Genomic DNA, 23462 nt, shown 5'->3' on the forward strand with positions numbered 1-23462 from the left:
GTGAGCTGGGCGTCACGTACAGTCAGTATGACGTCTGAGTATTGCAAGGAACATTGTCGGGAAGGTATACACCAAGTTCTCCCCCTAGTTCCCTCACCCGCTACCTTCTTAGCAAGTGAATGTACTGTTGATTCCTTTTGTTGCGCCACCGCATTACCTGATGAATACAAGACTTTTCACGCATTGTTCGATAAGCAAAAGGCTACCCGATTACCTCCTCATCGCACCTACGATTGTCGGATTGACCTCATTCCGGGTGCGGACATCCCTTGTAGCAGGGTGTATGCCCTGACAGAAAAGGAAACACAGTATCTCAAAACCTATATAGAGGACAATCTAGCGTCTGGGTTTATAAGACACTCCACCTCCCCTGCCTCTTCGCCCATGTTCTTCATATCGAAGAAGGATTGTGAGGAGCTGAGACCGTGTATTGACTATCGAGCCATTAACAAGGTGACCATCAAGAACCGCTATCCTCTGCCCCTGATTCCTGTGTTAATGGATCAATTGAAAGGTGCTCGCTATTTTACAAAACTTGATCTCCGCGGGGCCTACCATCTGGTCCGCGTAATGAAAGGGGATGAATGGAAGACTGCTTTCAGAACTAAGTTTGGTCTCTATGAATATCGAGTAATGCCCTTTGGCCTCTGCAACGCCCCAGCTGCCTTCCAGTTCTTTATGGACGAAGTGTTGAGGGGGTGTTTGGAGACGTTTTGTGTGGTCTACATAGACGATATTTTAATCTATTCTGTGTCTCTGTCTGACCACATAAACCATGTGACAACTGTGTTAGAAAGGCTCCAACAAAACTCCCTGTATGCCAAACTGGAAAAATGCCTTTTTCATGTCCAACAGGTTGCCTTCTTGGGTTATGTTATTGATGCTCAAGGGTTTCGAATGGACATGAGTAAGGTGAAGGCCATCATAACTTGGAAAACGCCAAGGAACGTCAAATCCGTGCAAAGCTTTCTCGGTTTTGCCAATTACTATCGGCGTTTCATTCAGGATTTCTCCAAGGTCATTCATCCCATCACTTCCCTTTTGAGAAAAAATGTCCCTTTCAAATGGGGGGAGGCTGCCGAAACCTCTTTTCAACTCCTAAAAGAGAGGTTTACACAAGCTCCCATTCTTCAACATCCGGACCCTAAGATGCCATTTGTGTTGGAAACTGACGCATCTCAGTTTGCACTGGGTGGGGTCCTGTCCCAACGCCACCCTACCACGGGTCAGCTACACCCTGTGGCGTACTACTCTAAGAAGCTCACCCCGTGTGAGGTTAACTACACCATAACTGACAAAGATCTCTTAGCCATTAAAAGGGCATGCGAAGAATGGAGGCACTACCTTCTAGGGGCTGTACATACGGTTGAAATCATCACAGACCATCGCAATCTGTTGTTCTTAAAGACGGCGAAGGCTTTGACTCCTCGACAACTGAGGTGGACCCTCTTCTTCTCTGACTTTGATTTTGTGATCAAATACAGACCGGGGACTCGTAACGGAAAAGCAGATGCACTCTCCAGGTTGGGTGAGGAAGAAGCGGGAGTCTCAACAGAACCCCCTTTTATTTTAAAGGGGCTCGATTATCCAGAAAATGCTATCGCCTTGATCACCTCTGAAGATTTTCTGGATGACGTTAGAGTCGCTCTCACGGACCAGGATATCCCTGCTTGGGTACAGGAAGAGCCAGGTAATCGATGCGAAAAGAAGCAGTTAGCATATCATTTCCATGCCTTATATGTACCCTCATCTGCGTTGCAACGCAAGGTCCTGGAATGGGCACATGATTCTGTTCTAGGGGGACACATGGGCATGTACAAAACAACTTCTAACGTGGAACGATCCTTTTGGTGGCCTGGGGTGAGACCTGATACGAAGAAATATGTTAAAGACTGTGCAATCTGTGCCCAGGGTAAAGCCAGTCACATCAAACCACCGGGACTATTGCAGCCTTTACCGATTCCATCCAAGCCGTGGCACACTCTGTCCATGGACTTTATCGTAGAAATGCCCCCTTGTGAGAAACAAACGGTTGTTCTAGTGGTTGTGGACCATCTTACAAAAATGGGACACTTTATATCTCTACCTGGTCTGCCTTCCTCCAGTGAATTAGCCAAAGTCTTTTTGCAACACATCGTCCGTCCACACGGATTGCCGAGAGTGTTGATTACGGATCGGGGGACACAATTCAATGCTCGTCTCTCATCAAGTTACCATCCGCAAACGGATGGTAAGACGGAACGTCTGAATCAGACGCTGGAACAATATCTGCGTTGTTTTTCGTTACAGAACGCCACTGATTGGACCATCCTTCTGTGGTTGGCAGAGTTCGCCTACAATAACGCGGTGCATACCACCTTGGGTTGTTCTCCGTTCTTTTGCCTTTATGGATTCCATCCGAATATGCTTCCTTTTGAATGGCCGGCTGAATCTATGGTTCCTGCCATTCATGAACATCATGCTCATCTTCGGGCTATTCTGATCGAGGCGCGGAACAATTTGGAAAAAGCCCAAGCAGCCCAGAAGCTGTTCGCTGATAAGAGGCTTACCCCTGAACCCGAGTATAAGGTGGGGGACAAGGTTTGGCTTTCTACACGCAACCTGCATATTAAGGGACTTACGAAGTTAAAGCCCAAATATGTTGGTTCCTATGGCATTTGTGAGGTAATAAATACTATGGCTATGAAACTCTCGTTGCCAGTGTCATGGGCAATTCATCCTGTCTTTCATGTATCGCTCCTACGTCCTTGTCTTCCGAGCGTGAGGTTGCCTGATCGTCCTCGTCCGGTGGAAATCGAAGGCCACGAGGAATATGAGGTGCATTCTATTCTGGACTCTCGCTTGGTCCGTGGCCGGAACCAATACCTGGTGGATTGGAAAGGGTTTGGCCCCGAAGACAGGACCTGGGAGCCCATGGACCATCTCCATTGCCCCGATTTGGTGGAACAATTCCATGAGCGGTTTCCCGGGAAGCCGGGACGTCCGCCGGGACGGCGGTCCACGAGAGGGGGTTCTGTAGCGATCGCTATCATCGACAAGGCCAAATGTAAAAGATTCCGTATTGCGAGTCCTTTGCGGAAGAACTACAAGTCCCAGAAGGCCACCCGGCGCTGGGGGTTGGCTCAATGGGAGGACCTTATATAAGCCCCACCTCCGGAAAACAACGGTGCTTGTCAATTGCGTTCTGTCATGTCTCATAGCAGATGAGCCAAATATCTTCGAGCATTGCCCGGTTCTGCACGACGCGGAGGAAGAGCCAGCGTGGTCAGTATTGCCCGGTTCTGCACGACGCCGAGGAAGAGCCAGCGTGGTCAGTATTGCCCGGTTCTGCACGATGCCGAGGAAGAGCCAGCGTGGTCAGTATTGCCCGGTTCTGCACGACGCTGAGGAAGAGCCAGCGTGGTCAGTATTGCCCGGTTCTGCACGACGCCGAGGAAGAGCCAGCGTGGTCAAAGAATCCCGGAAGGTTTCTGTTTCCAGTCATATTCAGTCGTGCAAGTATTCCTGAGGAGTGCGGGCTCGCCTCCTGTTCGTTTGTATCTTTTTTCCGTTTTAAGTGGTCTCAAGACTGCCGCCATTTCTTGTTTACATTGTGGGGGAAAGCTGTGTTCTCTGTCAGTGGTTGCTGACTTTATCTATTACTTGGCCTACACAGTTCCACAAGAGGTATTGTGGTTCTTGGAAGCGTGGCACTTATCACGCTTGTACTTCGTAGTCCTATAGATCTATATTGTGCCTACTACGCGGTAGGTAGAGGAGTGAAGTTAACTTCTCCGTACTTCTGGTGACCTTTGCTTTAGTGTGCTTTGCGTATGCTTGGATTTCCTTCTAGGATACATGGGGTGGATAAACTGGTGAGTGTGAATTCCAAGGGGGGGGTTCTTGGTTCACATAGTTACCTCTGCGGTACTAACCTCTTGCTCTCTGTCTCCTCCTCTACCTGCAGTGTCCCAGTACCAGTAACCTCATGGTGTAGCGACCAGACGATATTAGAAGTACCTATCCCCCGATGTCCATCTACCTCCCGGCCCCTATCCGTACAGGCTCAAACAGTGGGTAAATGCCAGTGTTGGGGCTTGTGTGGTGCGGAGTCGGAAGGAATATCGTCTATCGTCTCTGCTGGCCATCAGAGTAAGGTTAGTGGCGCTTGCGTGTTCTTGCGCTGCTCTCAATCCCAACAACCACGTCTCTGAAGCAAAGACGGTTTTGGCGTCGACAGAAAAACCATAGACGGCGACCACACTTGTAAAGTGGTACAAGAAGATAGCTGTGGCGTCGACTGGGCTTCTACCAAAGGACTCGTCGACTTGGGTTTGACGGTAGACAACAATGAGGTCGTCGTCGACGGTACAGGTATGGTCGCACAAGTTACTACTTTTATAAAAATTTATCTGTAAGAGACATTAGTTAGTGATAGATTCCTTACCTTAGAATATCCCCAGGCGACAGACTGTATCCGGAAAATTTTGCGTAGCAATACCCCTGCGCGCCGGCAGGCGTCGTCCGCGGCTCCGCGTCCGTCGTCGGCGTCGTTAGCACCGGAATGACGGCGTCGGGGTACTTAGACGCCGCCCATGCGCGCTGACGTCAGTTCTGATACACAGCTTTTCCGCGCCAGATACGCAGAGCCATGATAGAACCAACACTGGTGCCATGAAACTAGGGCCCTAAAAGGGGATGAGCTTAACCCTAGATATCAGTTCACAGAACGGGGAGGATGGGTGGGTCGGTAAGGAATCTATCACTAACTAATGTCTCTTACAGATATATCGTTACACAAGTAGTAACTTGTGCATCTGAAAGAGACACGTTAGTGATAGATTCCTTACCTCAGAATAGATACCCCAGCAATACCAACCCCGGTGGTGGGTCTACGAACCAATAAAAACACCAGAAAGTCCTGGAGGACGGAACGGCCAAAGAAGCCATCCCTCCGGACTTGGCTGTCCAGGCAGTAGTGTCGTGCAAACGTGTGCAGCGAGGCCCACGTAGCTGCCTGGCCAATGTCCTGCAAGGGCACTCCTCGGCCCAGGGCAGTGGTAGTCGCCGTGGCCCGAGTGGAATGAGCCCTATATCCAACAGGGGGCTCCTTATTAGCCAAGGAGTAACACGCCTGGATACACAAGATGATCCACGAGAGATGGTCCGCTTGTGCACCGCCTTTCCCTTCTTAGAGCCCACGCAACCAACAAAGAGTTGGTTATCCACCCGGGACTGGCGTGTGCGATCCAGATAGTAAGAGAGTGCACGTTTTGGGTCCAGATGGTGGAGCCTCTCTTCCTCTTTCGAGGGATGCGGAGGCGGAAAGAAGGTGGGCAAGGTAATGGGCTGCCCGATGTGGAAGGCCGTGACAACCTTGGGCAGGAAAGAGGGTCTTGTCCGCAACACAACCTTGTCCAGATGGACAGAGAGGAAAGGAGGTGTGGAAGAAAGAGCCTGGAGCTCACTCACTCTCCTGGCAGTGGTGATGGCAACCAGGAAAGCAGTCTTCAGAGTAAAAAGACGGAGAGGACAGTTATGGAGCGTCTCAAAGGGAGCACACATTAGGTAAGTAAGAACAAGGTTCAAGTCCCACTGGGGCATCACGAAAGGAACAGGAGGGAACATGTGTGTGATGCCCTTCAAAAACCTATTTACAATTGGGGACTTGAACAAGGAAGGCTGATCAGGTAGCCTTAAGAAGGCCGAAAGGGCAGAAAGGTACCCCTTGATAGTGCCCAGAGCAGAGCCCTGCTGGGCAAGAGAAAGAAGGAAGAGGAGAACCTCAGAAAGGGGTGCAGAGAGTGGATCCACAGCCTTCGCTGTGCACCATGCCACAAATCTGTTCCACCTGCAGGCGTATACCGACTTTGTGGAGGGACGCCTGGCTGCCAGAATGACATTACAGGCTTCAGGAGGCAAGTCAACTGGCCTCAACTGCCGCCGCTCAATCTCCAAGCTTGCAGGTGGAGACTAGACAGGTTCGGGTGGAGGACTATCCCCTGCTTCTGCGACAGAAGGTCCTCTCGATGAGGCAGACGAATCGGGGGATCGACTGACATGTTGAGTAGCTTGGGATACCAGTATCTTCCAGGATAACCTGGGCCCGGTCGCGCCTGATCTACTTCAGCACTCTGGGCAGAAGTGGTATAGGCGGAAAGGAGTACAATAGACCGCAACTCCACTCGCGACGAAAAGAGTCGCCGAGCGAGTGCCGCCTTGGAAATTCTAACGCGCAGAACTGATGACATTGCGCGTTCTCTTCTGTGGCGAATAGATCTAACCAAGGCTCTCCCCACTGCTGAAAGAGACCTTGCACCACGTCCGAGTTCAGACGCCATTGGTGATCCATCATGCACCGACGGCTGAGTTTGTCCGCCCTGGCATTCAGAGAACCTGCCAGGTGTTGAACTACCTGGGTCACGCCCTGATGTTCCAGCCACTGCCAGAGGCGCAGAGCCTCCTGGCATAGGGTCCACGACCCCACTCTGCCCTGTTTGTTGCAGTACCACATGGCGGTGGTGTTGTCCGTGAACAGCTGCACTACACTCCCCCGGACAGAGGGGAGGAATGCCTTCAGTGCAAGTCGGATCGTCCGCAGCTCCAGAAGGTTGATGTGGAGCCGGGACTCCGCCGGAGATCAGAGGCCTCTGATCTCCGCCTCTCCCATGTGGGCTCCCCAGCCCAGGAGGGACGCGTCCATCACAACCACGTGCTCTGGGTGGGGTAGGGAGAGGGATCTGCCACTGACCCAATTGCGGTCCGTGAGCCACCACTGCAACTGTCTTGCAGTGCCCTCCGAGATCAAGACATGATCGGACAAGTTGCCCTGATGCTGGGCCCACTGAAACTTCAGGTCCCACTGCAGAGCCTGCATCCGCCACCGGGCCATCAGCCCCAGAAGCCGCAGCGTCAACCTAACCGAGACTCATGATAAAGGCTGAAAGATCGGAATCAGAGCCTGAATATCCCGAACCCGCTGTTCGGGAGGATAAACCCGAAACTGCGCCGAGTCTAGAACCGCCCCGATGAAGAGAAGCTTCTGAGAGGGACACAGGTGTGACTTCGGCACGTTGATAGAGAACCCCAGCAAGTGCAGGAGGTCGGCCGTAGTCTGGAGGTGGCTGACTACTGTCTGGGGCGAGCCCGCCTTCAACAACCAGTCGTCGAGGTAGGGGAAGACTGACACCCCTAACCTGCGAAGATGAGCTGCGACCACTGCCATCACTTTCGTGAACACCCATGGGGCGCTGGTAAGGCTGAAGGGGAGCACGGTAAACTGAAAGTGCTCGTGGCCTATCGTGAACCGCAGGTAACGCCGGTGGGCCGGCAGGACGGGGATGTGAAAATAAGCGTCCTGCAAGTCCAACGCTACCATCCAGTCTCCAGGGTCCAGGGCAGCTAAGACCTGAGCCAAAGTCAGCATCTTGAACTTCTCCTTCCGGAGGAAGCCGTTGACGTTCCGTAGGTCCAAGATAGGGCGTAGGCCCCCTTCGCCCTTCTTGAGTACCAGAAAGTAGTGGGAGTAACAACCACACCCCACTTCTGGCCCAGGAACGCGCTCGATGGCCCCCTTGGCCAAGAGGGCCGTGACTTCCTCTTGCAGAAGTTGCAAGTGATCCCCCGACACGCGGTGGAATTGCGGTGGCATGGCTGGAGGGGTCGCCTCGAAGGGGAGGGAGTAGCCCCTTCGGACGATTTGCAGCACCCACCTGTCCGACGTGAAAGTGCGCCAGTGGAAGAGGTGATGGCGAACCCTGCCCCCCACTGGCGTCACATGGGCCTGAAAACACGGACTAGGAAGGTTTTGAGGCAGGTGCTGCGGGGGAAGGTGTGGACTGGCCTCGCCGTTGTCCCCGACCGCCGCCACGGCGGTTTCTACGGCCGCCACCGTGCTGTTGAACATTCTGCGGTGCGTGGCTGGCAGCACGTGTGGGGGCACCCCTTCCGTGGCCACGAAAGGAGCAAAAGGCACCCGATTGCTGGCGTGTGGCCGAGAGGCCCAAGGACTTGGCCGTAGCCCTGGAGTCCTTAAAATGCTCAAGCGCATGGTCTGCCTTGTCGCCAAAGAGGCGACGGCCATCGAACGGCATGTCCAGAAGAGTGGCCTGCACATCGGCCGAAAAGTTGGCGGACCTCAACCAGGGGTGGCGTTGAACCGCCACCGTCGTTGCCATATGCCTGCCCAGTGAGTCCCTGGTATCCAGCCCACACCGGATGGAATATCGTGCTGCATCTCGACCCTCCGCAAGGGCTTGGGCGAGTTTAGCCCGGACATTGGGGCAGCACGTCCACGACCGTGTCCCACAGGGTGTGGGTGTAGCGGCCCAAGAGGCATGCGGTATTGACAGACCGCAGTCCCAACCTGAGGGACAAGAACACTTTCTTCCCGAATTGTTCATACCTCTTGGATTCCCGATCGGGCGGAGCCGGCGGGAATGCGGTCTGGGAAGTGGAGGCCTGGATGACCAGGCTCTCGGGGGTGGGATGGGTGGACAAAAAGCAAGGGTCGCCCGGGGCCGGGCAGTAGCGTCTGGCCACGTTCCTATCCACAGGCAGACCTGTGGCGGGCTTGGACCAAGTACCCACAAGAACGTCACACAAGGCCTCATTAAACAGCAGCAGAGGCTCAGTGGAGCCTGCCTGCTGTTTAAGGACCTCAGTGAGGAGGTTAGCCCTCACGGCCGCGACGGGGAGCTCAAGGTGCAAGGCCTTGGCCGCCCGCGTCAACACTACACTGTAAGCAGCCCCCTCCTCCGTAGCCACGGTGGGAGGGGAGACAAATCCAGTGTCTGGCGAAGTGTCAATTCCACTGGCCTCCCCAAGCTCATATGTCCAGTCCTGTTGAGACTGGCATTCTTGTGCCAGAGGGTCCACAGACCCCTCCCAATCACCCTCGTCACCCATATCCTGCAGATCAGGGTCAACAGATGGGGCCGGTTCGTGGAAATAGAAATCTCCAAAGGCCGTCGGTAGCGGCGCCCAGTGGCGCCGCTCCGGCGCCAGAACCGGACCGAGGGTAGGATCGGGGACGGTGTCCATAGTGGGCGCCGGGGGCGACACCCGCAGGGCCGGCGCCGGCGAGGTCGTGAGGTCGACCGGCGACCACCCGGCACCAGAACCGGACCGAGGGTAGGATCGGGGACGGTGTCCATAGTGGGCGCCGGGGGCGACACCCGCAGGGCCGGCGCCGGGACCGAAGTCGCCGGCGGCGCCGGGGCCGAAGCACCCGACGGCGTCGGAGTCAAAGCACCCGACCCGCTAGGCCCTCCAGCCGGGGCCGTTGGGCCCGGAGGCGCCACGGAACCCGGCTGACGAGGGAGGGACCTCATGGCCATGAGGTACCGCTCGACCTCCACTGGCGTCGCATCTGCCCAGGGACCTGAAGGTGTGGGGCAGGCGGCAAAGTCCGTGACTCCGTCGGAGCCGCGTGGGTGGTGTCACCCGAACCCCCGGCCGCATCGCGCGAGCGTCGGGGAGGGTCGGAGGAACGATGACGTCTCTCCGACCTCTCATGCCTCTTACCTGAGGACTTGGATCCTGACGACAGATGTCCACTCCCGGAGCTGTGAGGACTCCGACCCCGCGACGGGTCCCTCGACCTCCTGTCGGACCGGGACCTGGAGCGGCGCGGGGCCGACTGCCGGAGCTCAAGTCGCTTGCGGGACCACTCCCGCCTAGCTTTAGACGTCAGGGCCCGGCAGTCGGAGCAGGTGCGGTAGTCGTGGTCGAGGCCTAAACACTTGAGGCACCGGCGATGGGGGTCGGTAACTGACATCAGTCGGTCGCACTTGGAACAGGGTTTGAACCCGGGCATCCCTACCGGCACCGTCGGAGTCGAAGACTTGAGAAGAGAAATGATCAAAGATCAAAAAAGTTTAGTCAAAAAATGACTAAGGGGTAGAGCTTCTCCGGATCTGCGCTAGCTGGCGTGGAAAAAAGAAGAACTGACGTCAGCGCGCATGTGCGGCGTCGAAGTACTCCGACGACGTCATTCCGGCGCTAACGACGCCGACGACGGACGCGGAGCCGCGGACGATGCCTGCCGGCGCGCAGGGGCATTGCTACGCAAAATTTTCGGGATCCAGTCTGACGCCTGGGGATTTTCTAAGGTAAGGAATCTATCACTAACGTGTCTCTTTCAGATGTCGACAATAATGGCTTCGTCGACGATGTTGGCTTCGTCGACGATGTTGGCTTCGTCTACGATGGTATCTTCGTCGACGTCTTCATCGACGATGGTGTCTTCGTCGACTGTGTGGTAGCCGTCGACGATCCCATCGACGGTGGCTTCTTCGTCGACGGGAGAACAAGCGTCGACGGTGACGACGGGATCTTCTTCAGTTTAGCCGTAGACGAGGCGCCGACAATGGCAAAAGATGAAGACTCTGCCGTCGACAAGATAGGTCTAACAGTAACATAGACCATCGTCGGCGATGAAGATGCCGTCGACATAACAATCTCAGGCTTAGGAGAGGAAAAAGTTACCGTTGACGTAGCGTCGACGGAGATCTTCGTCGACGACAGGGTCTGTTTCTGAGGCAAAGTCTGCTCAGAAGATGTTTGAGGTAACTTTTTTGTGGATTTTCTCGGGGGCGTAGATGTGGAAGGCCTCTCAGACCCCTTAACAGGTTGTTGCTTCCTCGCAACCTTAGCCCCAGGAGAAGTTAAAACCTCATCTGCAGCGCTCTTCCTAGAGTAGACCCAGAGGCAATACTGCCTACCTCAGAAGCAGGATAATCCGAATCCTTGAGCTTTTGTAGCCACAAAAGCAGGCGGCCCTCTCTGTCCCTGAGGGTCTTCTGAGGGAAGGTCCTACAGATCTTGCAGTCCTTCACTTGATGTTCAGGATACAGGCAGTAAATGGACTTCTTGTGGGGGTCTTCTTTAAAAAGCCGGAGCTTCCCACAAGAGTCACAAGGCCTGAAAAACGATTTCTTGGTAGACATCTTCAAAACACTAGATTCCAGCAGGAAAATAGAGAAGTACTGAGCAGAGCTCAGGGAGACTCCCTTCACACGACGTGCGGTAGAAAATCTGAGAGCCTGAGCCTCTGGGGAGAACCTTCTGGTGGGTGCTGTTGCCTGATTGGCTGCAGTTTGGTCTATACAAAATGACTAGGATAGTCATGAGTGTGGAAGTTTTTTCTCCTGTAGCTTGGGCTACTTTACTTCCTGGTTGGGAATTGCTTGTTTTTAGTATGATATTATGGCATATTATTGCTATTTTATGTACCGTGGGACTCCCCCTCCGACGACGGGGAATGATTCAGGCATGTGAATCTATGAAAGACACCCCTAATATTGGAGAATCAGCAAATGTGCACTAGGGAACTATCTGTAATTATGACTGCATAGCAAGTAGGCCGTGTAATGGTAAAGGAGTGAGAGCCACTGAAAGCATTGGCCTCCCTTTGAAATTGTGATGGAGTTACAAGAATGTCTATCATAAAAAAACATCCATCTTGAGTATCAGAGTCCCACATGGAGAGTGCAGAGAAACAGGGTAAATAAGCTTCCCTCCAGGAGAAAGTAAGTCATTCGCTCAACTAAAGACAGCTCATTCCAGCCTCAAAGGCAGTATTTCCTCTGATGAAATTTATTACACAAGTGTCTAAAGCAGGCTTTGTCAGCCTTGGAAACAGCCAAAGTCACTGATTAATTATCAGGCGCTCCATAATGTCAGTCATATTACTACCATGGTGACAGAATTTATATTTACTCAGAAGACCCCACTATAAGGTACTGAGGACATTGAGATGCTATAAACGTCTTTTAATAACAATCACAATGATTAAATGTGAGTTTGACTTACCATAGAAATTGAAGAATGAAGCAGAAGGCTGATGACGTTGCTTTTTATTTTTTTTGCTGTCTCAGCAATGCAAGGGCATTCTCTTCTGCAATACTGCCACTGCTGGTCAATCAGTATATTCTGCAGATGGAAAAGTCCACTGTTAGTCTATTATCAGAACTTGAATATTTTCATAGTAATGCAATAGAGCAAAGTCGGAACTGGGGAAGTGGAGACACCTTCCGCTGTCTTGGTTGGGTAGGGTGGCTGCCATAAAAATTACGATTCTCCCGCAGGTTCTTTATTTATTCGGCACGATCCCGCTACGCCCACCCGATGGCTGGATTCGCCAGATGCAATCGGAGTTGGCTCTGTTTGTTTGGAACGGTAGGCGGGCGAGAATGAAGAGCAGACTAGCGACGCTGCCTCCAGAGAGGGGTGGGCTCGGCCTCCCAGATCTGTTGCTTTACTATCAAGCGTCCCAGTTACGGACTCTGGTGGAGTGGAGCAGTTGGGAGTCCGAAAAACATTGGCTTTTTCAAGATCAGGTGATTGCGGGCCGCCCACTCCAGGAGGTCCCCTTTCTCCGCCGGCAGCATCAGCCCCCAACTCTTTACACGTCGCATATCACTAGGGTTCCGCTGGAGGTGTGGGACCAGACCAATCTAAGGCATGAGCTCACAACTCGGCCTAGACACTGTAGCTTTCGCAAGGTGACGCCCGGCGGGATGTAGAACTTTGTTTCATTTATACATGGCTGAGGGGGTGATCCCGTTTGAGACCTTTAGACAGGATTATGGATTGCTGGAATCGGAACGGTTCAGATACCTTCAGGCACGGCACTGGGCGCTTAATAACAGAGTTAAGGCAGAGGTGAGCCGAACCCTACGCTGTACGAATATTGGTTGATAACACAGAAGACAGATAAAAAGCTCATATCTGATTTATATCGTATGCTTTTAGAGAGATACACACACGTCTATAATTCAGGGAGAGCACGCTGGGAGAGAGAACAGGGGCGCACGTTTAGCGATAAGGAGTGGGAGGGCATCTACTACCGGGCGCGGCACTCTGCTTATCATATGGGTTTAACGGACACCCTCACTAAATTAGTGACTTATTGGTACTACACACCAGAGGTTATATGAGATTGACCGCACGAGGTACCCGCTCTGCTGGTGCGGGTTTGGAGAGAGGGGCACTCTGGTGCATTTCCTATGGAACTGCACTCATCTGCAGGGATATTGGAAGTTGGTCCTTGATGAAGTAGATGTACGCTTTGAAACAGACATCACACGATTCCTATCCTACGTCCTTGCTAGGGTTGCCTCACCCCATTACATACCCGCTGAGATCGCTTAGGGGACGTTTAATAGATATTGCTCTGGGCTCTGCTGTACAGAACATTCTGTCTCATTGCCGTACCACGCACATTCCCACATTTCAGGGTTGGTTGCATCGGTTGTGGAGTGTGTTGGGTATGGAGAAAATATCCTTGACAATGGCGGGAGACGGGGCTCGATATGTGGAGCTTTGGCAGCCCTTTTTGTCATTACTCGCTACGGAATTTAGGGAAGTAACCTGTCCACGCTACCTACGGTTGCTGGGTCTGTCACAGGGAGAGGGTTAAAGGACACCATCGTGGATTGCCATGCTAGGGAAGTGGGGCTCTGGACCTGGATGATGGGTGGTGGGTGGGAAAGGGGGGGGCAGGGTTGGGGAGTTGGGGGGTTTCCTATTGTTTTTGTCCTCTTTGCTCATTTGTTTGATCATTCAAAATATCCAGCTTCGACTTTGGCTCATTTTTTCTGGGTGGCGTAGAGTATATCACTGTCTGTGGTTTACTTGGACTTTGGATGTACTGGAGGTCGGGAGCCGTTGGATAATATGCTATTTTTGTATGTGCGTTTGTTTGCTAATAAACAGATTTAATACTAAATAAAATCTCAGTTGTTTTCAACCTAGCGTACATCTCTCAATCCTATGCCCTATTTGTAACCACTCTCTACTCAATTCTAGCACCTATATGTGGACATGGATTAAAAGATCTGATTGCCAGACATGTCACTGCATACCCTTCTCACTGGAAATCTTTTAGGTTATGGTACACCAATATCAAATTCAAAAGTGCTTTATTCGAGTGTTTACTCATAAAAGCAGACAAACAAACACATAATAAAATACAATTAAATTTCTAAGTCAACATGACTTCAAGCACAATACACATTAAAAAAGAGCTTTAAAATAAGATTACATCCAATTATTTACCATCACGGTGCAAAGTTCATATCATATTAAAAAACAATCCAATTACATAGTTAAAAATTATTATTAAAATTATTCGTCAGATAGACACCGGCATGGGAACAGAGAATAGATAAACTAGCAGTCTCTGATCAGCTAGGCAGAGAGTAGTCACCCTACTAGCAATCTCTGCCTAGTTACCCACGCCCACCCCAAGTACTTTGCGGTCGCTATGATAATCCAGTTTAAGGAGGTAGTTTTAACAATACGTAGAGCAACCATGCTGCTTTTGGTACCCAAATTTCTACACATGGGAGCCAACCACACACGTCTAGGAACAGAATATGCTTGACAAGCAAACAAAAAGTGACCCAGCGTCTCATTGCCTTCCCCACAAACTGGGCAAGTTGCTGGACCTCCATTTCTCCATTTAGATGTTAGATTACCAAGAGGTAGTGAGCCAGCCCTCATTTGGAAAAATAGTTTCCTGTCCATGGATTTAGTTATAATGTCCCAGTACATTTCAAACATTGGAAACAATTTAGCTTCAAGGAAGGCAGTCGTCATAGACCCATTATTGTTGTTAAGGAGACTCTTGTTTTCAGCCTGTTCCCAATAAAGGTTTTTTATGAACAGCTTTGATGGAAAGGATGACCCGGTTGGATCAGACCACAATTCACTTAACCCTAGTTCACTTAATGCTGTTCTCAATGATCTAAACCATTTAATTTTATGAAATCGATCTGCTTTGATCACATCAGCAAATCCTTCAGCATATTGTGACAACTCGGGGGTGGTCCAAATTCTACGCCAATATAATATCGGTCGAAGTTTACATATAGCCGAGATTTCCTTCCTGCCAAGATCATATCTGAGTGGCAAGAGGGGACTGCTCTGTGGGGTACCAGTTAGTTTTCGGAGGAAGCTATTCTCAGACCTCTGTAGCTCCTGGAGGTTTTCTTGCCCCCACAGCTCTGCCCCATATAATGCAGACCCTATTGCTTTAGCCTCGTATATGATTAGTGGCGGTTTAATTGGCTTAGTTAAAGATTTCATATGCTCCTTAATAATGGTACCAGCCAGTTGTTTGTGTCTTAACACTGCCAGATTCAAGTGGTGGTTCCATCTGTTGTCATTTGAGATATGTATCCCTAAATAGGTGAAAGAATTCACAACTTCAAGGCAGCGCCCACTCATGGTTATTTTGGATTTAAAATTCCTACAAGGATTAAAAACCATGAGTTTTGTTTTCGCTGCGTTTACCTCCAAACCATGATCACAACAAAATTTGTCAAAAATTGCCAATGCCTTTTGCAGACCACTTGGGGATTTTGATAAAATTAAGGTGTCGTCTGCGAACATTAAAATAGGAACTTTTGCACCAGCAAGAGAGGGAGCATCTACGGGCTCAGCTTGCATAAGGGGAACAATTCCATTTATAAAAAGAGTAAACAATGTTGGTGCCATTGCACAACCCTGCCGAACCCCACGCTCGACAGGGAAGTCAATGGTATCGTTACCGTAGCCACCCCATTGGATCTTAGCATAAGTGCCCTCATGAAGTCTCATGATCAAGGTTAAAATAATCATCGGGACACCCAGGGCTGCCAACACTTCCCACAGCTTTGCCCTCGGCACCAGGTCGAATGCAGCCCGTAGGTCAACAAAAGCTGCATAGAGACTGCATCCGCCCAGAACCACTGTCCGCCATTGTATCAGTTGGAAGCGGAAGACCTGGTCTACAGTGCTAGTCGCTCTGCGGAAACCAGCCTGAAATGGGGATAGGACGTTCTGATCCTCAGCCCAATCAAGCAGATTATTAATGAGTACACGTCCTACCACTTTTTGGACCGTGTCTATTAAGCTGATTGGGCGATAATTACAGGGTTGGGCACGATCCCCCTTTTTATATACAGGTATAATGACAGCACCCCGCCAGGATACCGGGATTTCAGCCCCCTTGGCTATATGGTTTAATAAAAGGCAGATGTATTTACTCCACCTGTCGGTGTCATCTAAGAAGACATCCGCCGGGACTCCGTCATTACCCGGGGCTCTGCCCCTATGAACAGATTTCAGGGCGATCAGGATTTCACTTATCATAAAAGTATCTTCATCAGCGAACAGATATATAAGGTTAGAATTGCTACCAGGCTGATCTCTGGAAGAATACTGCTCGCTGAAAAACTTAACCCAAGCATCATGAGGGACATTGTTGTTGGGAGGCTCAGGCGATCTATCTTGGCCCCATTTGACAATATGCCAAAATTGTCTAGAATTCTTACTTTCACTAGCACATCTCAGTTTCTGCCAGTGGTCTTCATCCCAGTCTCTTTTTGCCCTGGCGATACAATTTTTGTAATGCTTCCTGGCAGATCGTATCTCATTCGGAATATTATTTTTGATTGCAGCTCCTAGTTTAAATCTTGCTGCCCTGCAATCTTGGTTGTACCACTTAGCTGGTTTGAATGGACAAGCCCTGTTATTTCGTGCGGGTTTTAAGAAAAAGTTTTTGACTTCATCAAAGAGAGTCGTATGAACTTTATTAACATCTTCTTGTCCTTGTTCAAAAGCAGTAATGTTTTCCAATGCCAGAATGGCCTTGTCTGCCGCTGCACCTATCTTTTCCAGGGCCTGTTGGTCCGTCTTAACACCAGCCCATCTTAACCTACGCATATTATTAGATTGCGTGATCGTTGGCGGCACAAGTAAGTCACAAGGGTTTGGAGTGATTACATTAGAAGTCCACCAATTATGCGAGACGCATAGCGGGTCGTGGTCACTTTCTATCCTGGCTGTAACTACCATGTCACTGAGAGATGGCCATATCGATATACTACAGATGACATAGTCAATGCGACTTTTACTTCGCCCGTTATTAAACGTCATGGCGGGAACACGATCTGATTGGGTTCGGCCGTTCAGGGCTCGTAACCCATGCTCCAAGCACATGGCGTTTAGACCTAGGATGTCGGCCGTCCACCGAGTTATCGGGGGGGACTCTAGTGTGGGAATGTCCCAAAGCTTGTCTTCCTCCGATCCCAGAGGAGAATTACCAGTGATGAGAGGTTCGAATGTCCGATTCAAATCACCTGCAATTAAAATATTTTTTCCTGCAGATTGGGTCTCAAGAAATGTAAAAAGGCACGTTAGAACCTCGGATCTACCTTTACTACCACCTCTAGCATAGATATTATATATATCCATGGAGAGGGGTAAATCACTGGTCAATCTGATAAGCTGTATATCATTTTGGTCTAGTTCCACACATTTTGCAGCAATTTTTAAAGACTGCCTAACCCATATAGTAAGGCCTCCCATCGGCCGTCCTTTAGGGCCCTTAATAGCAGGAACATAAAAGTTTACATACCCCAATGCAAAAGTAGGCTCACAGGCCCAAGTCTCTTGAAAAATACAGAGGTCATACTTATTAATAAATTCAAACCAATCAGCACTGTCCATTTTGGAAGATATTCCAGCCACATTCCATGACAAAAGATTCCCTGAGATAGGTGTCGTAAGAGTACCGGGGTTTATAGTATACATGTTTAACCCCTTACCCCTAGTAGCCTGGTCTATAGTTGTAACGTTAAATAACCTAGGTAAATCAACAGGCAAAAGCCCCAGAGGGCTAGTTGTTGTAAATTTACAAGCTACATCAGATGTACTTTTGACACAAAGAGGCACGGCAACAGTATTACAGGTGGATGGTTGTCAATCGCAATCGCTTAAGTTAGACAATGCAGAAAAACGATTTTCCAACCCCAAACCCCAGTCCACTGAAGCAACATCCTTCCTCCCCCTCTTAGTCACAATGTTCCATTTGGTTCTTAAGATACTTGAATTTGGTCCGCTTCCCTTTCTAGGATAAAAGAAGTCCAAAGTCAATGGAACTATGGAAGTTGTTCGCCTTTGTGGTGGTAGGATGTTTGGTAGGATGTTAGGCAAGACCCCAGGGTCGGAGAAGTGGAGAACGACACACTCCCCGTTAAACTTTTTCACCCTGTCCCCGATCCACTGTACCCTTCTCACTTTGACAAGCTCTTCAGAAAGTTGCTGCTTTCCCCAAGGAGTAATTACCATGTTGGTGGTTAACCATGATAAAGATTTATTTCTTAGAGAAGTTGTAGTTTCCCGCTCTCCTTGAGCCAAGGGAGGAACGTTGGCAAGGACAAGTACCAGTGGGGAAGCTTCAACCACTAGTTCGAAAGTCCCCTTTTCAGTAAATGGGTCTTCAGCAGCAGGAACAGGGATCGAGGTAATATGGGGATCACCTGGTAGAGTGTTATTATTTGCCAATAGGGGGTTTGATACAGGGACGGGGATGAGGCCACTAACAGCTGTAGTTACTGATTTGTTTACGAATTCCTCTATCTTTGAAGAAACATTTTCCGGAAGTTTCCCTATCTCACCCATGGATTTTTGTAATAGAGCTTCCAGTCGGTTAACCTCAGAAGTTAACTTATCTATTTTGCTAACCAGAGGTTTGACCACACCTTTAATTTTTGTGTCCATCACAGCCAGTAGTTTATTAAATTGGGCATTCGAAAGTGTAACATATGCTTCATTAGTCAGGTCAAGCTCCTCTTCCTCAGAATGTTTCCTCGGGAGGTTTGCTACTTTATTCTTAGCTGACCTGAGACAATCCCGTTTACCCAAAACGGGTGCTGGAGGGGAGGTAGAATGTTCATGACTAATAGTTATGTCAGCCAATACCTCATTGACGCTAAGGTCTTCAACTCCAGCAACAATACCACTGGGCTGTATAGTGATAGTGTCTGGAAACAAGTCAGGTGTAGCACTATTATTGCTATTATTGATTAGAAGGCCAAAAGGATCATCAGCCTCGATATCAATGAAGGGAGATTGAGCAGGTGAGACTATTCCCAAAGAGGCTCTTCTGCCGAGGTTAATTTTTTCGACTACTTGCACCAGATAGTTCTCAATAGAGTTACTAGAAGTGGTTACCTTTTTTGGAGGCATCATATACTGTATATACACCCAAAGTCAATGTAACTTACGTAGCAGTCTGCACGGCAGATGTCGTTGCGCAGAAGCGTCAGCTCCGGAGCAGCGAACCAAGAGACCAGGCCCAACCCAACCTTGGCCAACCTCGGACGGCCTCAGACGGCCCGCCCTTTGTCCGGGCTTCGTTCGGGCGTCCCGCGCGCGTCCTCGCGGGACGAGGGACCTGCCAACGCTTTATGCTCCGCCTGGCGCGCTGTTCCTCGTCGTAGGCGCCTCCCCCTGGAGGCTGCTGGGAGGTGTAGTTGACCGGCGGAGCCAAGCCCGGCCGGTCGACAGGAGGTACGAATTGGCGGAGCAAAGCCCGGCCGCTGTGCCAGCAAGTGCAAGCAGGTAGGAATCCTCGCTATTCTGGCTGCAGGAGTAGATGACAGACAGGGGACTCGGCCCCTGCCAACGCTTTATGCGCCGCCTGGCGCGCTGTTCCTCGTCGTAGGCGCCTCCCCCTGGAGGCTGCTGGGAGGTGTAGTTGACCGGCGGAGCCAAGCCCGGCCGGTCGACAGGAGGTACGAATTGGCGGAGCAAAGCCCGGCCGCTGTGCCAGCAAGTGCAAGCAGGTAGGAATCCTCGCTATTCTGGCTGCAGGAGTAGATGACTAGCGTACATCTCTCAATCATATGCCCTATTTGTAACCACTCTCTACTCAATTCTAGCACCTATATGTGGACATGGATTAAAAGATCTGATTGCCAGACATGTCACTGCATACCCTTCTCACTGGAAATCTTTTAGGTTATGGTACACCAATATCAAATAACTCATCTCATAAGTTGATTGAGGAAGGTCTAGTCTATAGTTCAAGCGAATAATAAAACGCATGAATTACAGATTCCAACATCTTCATTTTAGCACATCCGACATTTACACAATAGTGAAGTCGAGAATATTATGTTCAACCACACCTTCTAAAAATGTATACATCTCAAATAATGCCTAATTTTTTCAAATCCACCATCTTCGTCTTCAGCTGGGCATCCTCTCTGCTCTGTTACCCATTTCAACAATATGATAAAGGTATCCTATTGCTTGCTAGACAATTGATTCGCCCTCATGTCAGATGACATCCTTCTGTAGCTTTATGATGTCAGGGCTCCATTGACCAATTGCTCTGAGTGAAGATGACACTCAGTAGGATTTGGAATCAGCAAATATGCACTAGGGAACTATCTGTAATTACGCCTGCATAGCGAGTAGGCCGTGTAATGGTAAAGCACTGAGAGCCACTGAAAGCATTGGGCTCCCTTTGAAGTTGTGATGGAGTTACAAGAATGTCTATCATAAAAAAACATCCATCTTGAGTATTAGAGTCCCACATGGAGAGTGCAGAGAAACATGGTAAATAAGCTTCCCTCCAGGAGAAAGGAAGTCATTCGCTCAACTAAAGACAGCTCATTCCAGCCTCAAAGGCAGTATTTCCTCCTATGACATATTTATCACACAAGTCTCTAAAGCAGGCTTTGTCAGCCTTGGAGACAGCCAAAGTCACTGATTAATTATCAGGAGCTCCATAATGTCAGCCATATTACTACCATGGTGACAGAAATTATATTTACTCAGAAGACCCCACTATAAGGTACTGAGGACATTGAGATGCTATGAACATCTTTTAATAACAATCAAAATGATAAAAGGTGAGTTTGACTTACCATAGAAATTGATGAATGAAGCAGAAGGCTGAGGACGTTGCTATTTTTCTTTTTTTCGTCTCAGCAATGCAGGGGCATTCTCTTCTGCAATACTGCCACTGCTGGTCAATCAGTATATTCTGCAGATGGAAAAGTCCACTCTTAGTCTATTATTAGAACTTGAATAGTTTAATAGTAATGCAATCGAGCAAACAACTGATTTTTATACCGCTTTAATAACAATAATAATGGATTCTGCAATATTGTGAAAATCCACAGCTCACTATAAATTAAATTCTCAGGCCAAGATGGCAGCGTGAGAGGACGCACTTTCCCGAGCTCCCGCCACCGGCCTCACTTAGCACGGGCTTTTTGCTGTCTGGAGCCCTTCATTAGCCTGGTCCGCGACCCTCTGGGTGTCCCTTGCGGTCCCTGGTCTTGGTGGAAGCCAGAGGAGGGCATAGCGGGCTGACCGGCTGCGGCGGACGGTGCGGCCTGCACGTCTGCAGGTGCCGCGGAGAACCAGGGAGGCGTGGGCGGAGTTGAGCCCGGTGCTGGCCAGGCCTGAGCGGGTCTATCCCGGAAGAGCCCCGCGCAAGGTACGGTGCGGCAGATGTGGGCCCGGCCCGCGCGTGGGGAGCGCGAGGCTCCGGTGACAGAATTTGCTAGGAGCTGCTGCGGGCCCACCGGTGGAGGCCTGAGCTGATTCCCTACGCCTGCGCTGGGAGCCTGGTGGACACGGCGACGGGGACTGCTGCCGGTCGCCCGCCATTTCCTGGCTTTTTGCACCGTGGACTGCCGAGGCCGGAGCCCGGTGGTTCCCACGGCCTCGGAGAGTGGTGGCTGACGGCCGGAACCCCGGAGGAGGGGGTTGAGCGAGGTCCGGAGCATCGGCCCGACGGACGAAAGGTGGGTGAGGCGGCCCAGGGTGCCTGTAGAGGAGGCGGGTGGCACTTGCCCTGTCCTGTGACTGCAGCAGTTGCAGGTTGCTGGTCCAGCTGAAAGGGATACGGGGGCTGTGCTACGCTACCTTGCCCCGCTGCATGGACAGGGCCTGCATCCTGGTTTGGCCGGGGGCCCTGTGACTTGCTTTCACCTGTGGAGTCGGCGGAGACTGACTGGAGGGGGTTTTGCCCAGAGGGGGCCTGGGGTCGGCCGCACCACTAGGCCTGATAAGTGAGGAGTGGCGTTCCGCTGGCGGACATTGACTGTCGACTTTGGGAGCACATTGATGGTGGCGTGTAAGGGCCACTGCGGTCAGGGGGCCTTAGTGACCGGGAAGCACCCCAGTCTACAGCTGTGAGCAGGGGGCCCCTGAGACAAGCGTCTCACGCAGGTGACAGCCCCCCGGTAGCGGAGGAGCTTTGGCAGGGCCCGGTTAGATGCGAAAGAGACAGGAGAGACTTGGTTGGTGGTGCTCCTAATGGCTGGGGATTGGTGATTGGACTCCGGGTCAGACGGGTGAAGATAGTGGGCTGGTGAGCACCATCTTGGGCCCGGTGGAGGGCTCTGTAAAACGTTTGTGTGTTGCCCACGTGGAGAGCCAGTGGGTCTGACCTGATCAGCGGAGATGCCCTCTAGTGACACTTCCTTTTGGGCGGCGGAAGGTTTGCCGGATTTCGCTAGGGTACCATAGCTTGTGCGACTCTAAGGGGGGGGCCCTTGTATTGCTCAGGGCCTGAGCTTGTACTGCCGTGGGCGATGTCCTCAGTGAGGACTCGGAGAGACAAGACCATCAAGGATCTGTTCGCTAAGACACCGGCAGGAAAGCGGCTTGAATCTCCAGCAATGGTCGCCGGCTCATCTGCCTCGGGCAAAGCAGACAGCTCGGAGCCTATCACTAAGGCCTTTCTTGAATCCCTATTTAGCACATTACGAGACGACATCCACACTTTGAAGTGTAAGCTCCAGGAGGAGATAAAGGAGGTCCGACGGGACACGGATGCTATAGGGGAACGTGTAGCGGAGCGGATCTGGAGGGCAAAGGAGAGGGTCTGGATGCAGAATTGGAGGCACTACAACAAGAAATCATCCGCATACATGACCAGCAGGTAGACCTCCAGTACCATGTCGAGGAATTACAAAACCGTTCTCGACGACACAACATTAGGATTAGGGGCGTGAAGATGTCCCAGGATACCGAGTGTAGGAGAGTAGGGTCTGCTTTCCTATGGTCACCCCAATTTTTGCTTTTTGCTTCACTGGTTTTCATCTTAATGTGGCTGTAGGCCTGCTAATCAGACCCACAGCCTGCTGTTCTCTCTCTAAATTCACATACATGTACTTTAGGTACATCACCAATTGGGTATTGGATCACCTTATGAGCCCCTGTACAGTGTACTATAGGTACCCAGGGCATAGGTGCATACAAGGCCTACCAGGGGCTGCAGCATATCTTTTGCCACCCCTGGCTGGCTATCCAAACAGACACAAATGGCTGATCACTCAGGTGGGGCAAGGTCGTGTAATCACCCCTTGCTTAGATATAGTATACCTATATCTAAACCTATATCTGGACACATATGCACCTATAAGTCACTCCTATGGCAGGCCTTAACAATCCTGGAGGCAGAGTGCTTGGTTTTATGTGAGTTGGTGCTCTAGCATGAGCTGAGCCTGTCTGCAGCTTTCGGAACCATTTCCTTATAGCTGTTCTAGGATACTGCCATACCATATACTCTTAAGTGCATTATAATCCTCGCGGTTATTGCTAACTTTGGTTTGGCTTTATCAAAACATGTCGTGTAAGGTGTCATACACTTTGGAATACTACCCCCTCGCCAGTTCTGGCGACGG

General features: G+C 50.7%; 1 long non-coding RNA gene across 1 annotated transcript in view; it reads right to left on the reverse strand.

The window, feature by feature from the left end:
- Positions 1–20807, reverse strand: part of LOC144799185 (uncharacterized) — a 366493-nt gene extending 345686 nt beyond the window's left edge. The window contains exons 1-2 of the long non-coding RNA XR_013603771.1: positions 20688–20807; positions 11794–11913 (exon numbers count right to left, since the gene is read on the reverse strand). This is a non-coding gene — a long non-coding RNA (uncharacterized LOC144799185). The remainder of the gene's footprint in view (positions 1–11793; positions 11914–20687) is intronic.
- Between the last annotated feature and the right edge of the window lie 2655 nt (positions 20808–23462).

Source organism: Lissotriton helveticus, chromosome 12 (assembly GCF_964261635.1).
Source record: "Lissotriton helveticus chromosome 12, aLisHel1.1, whole genome shotgun sequence".
In the NCBI taxonomy this organism is placed as follows: domain Eukaryota; kingdom Metazoa; phylum Chordata; class Amphibia; order Caudata; family Salamandridae; genus Lissotriton; species Lissotriton helveticus.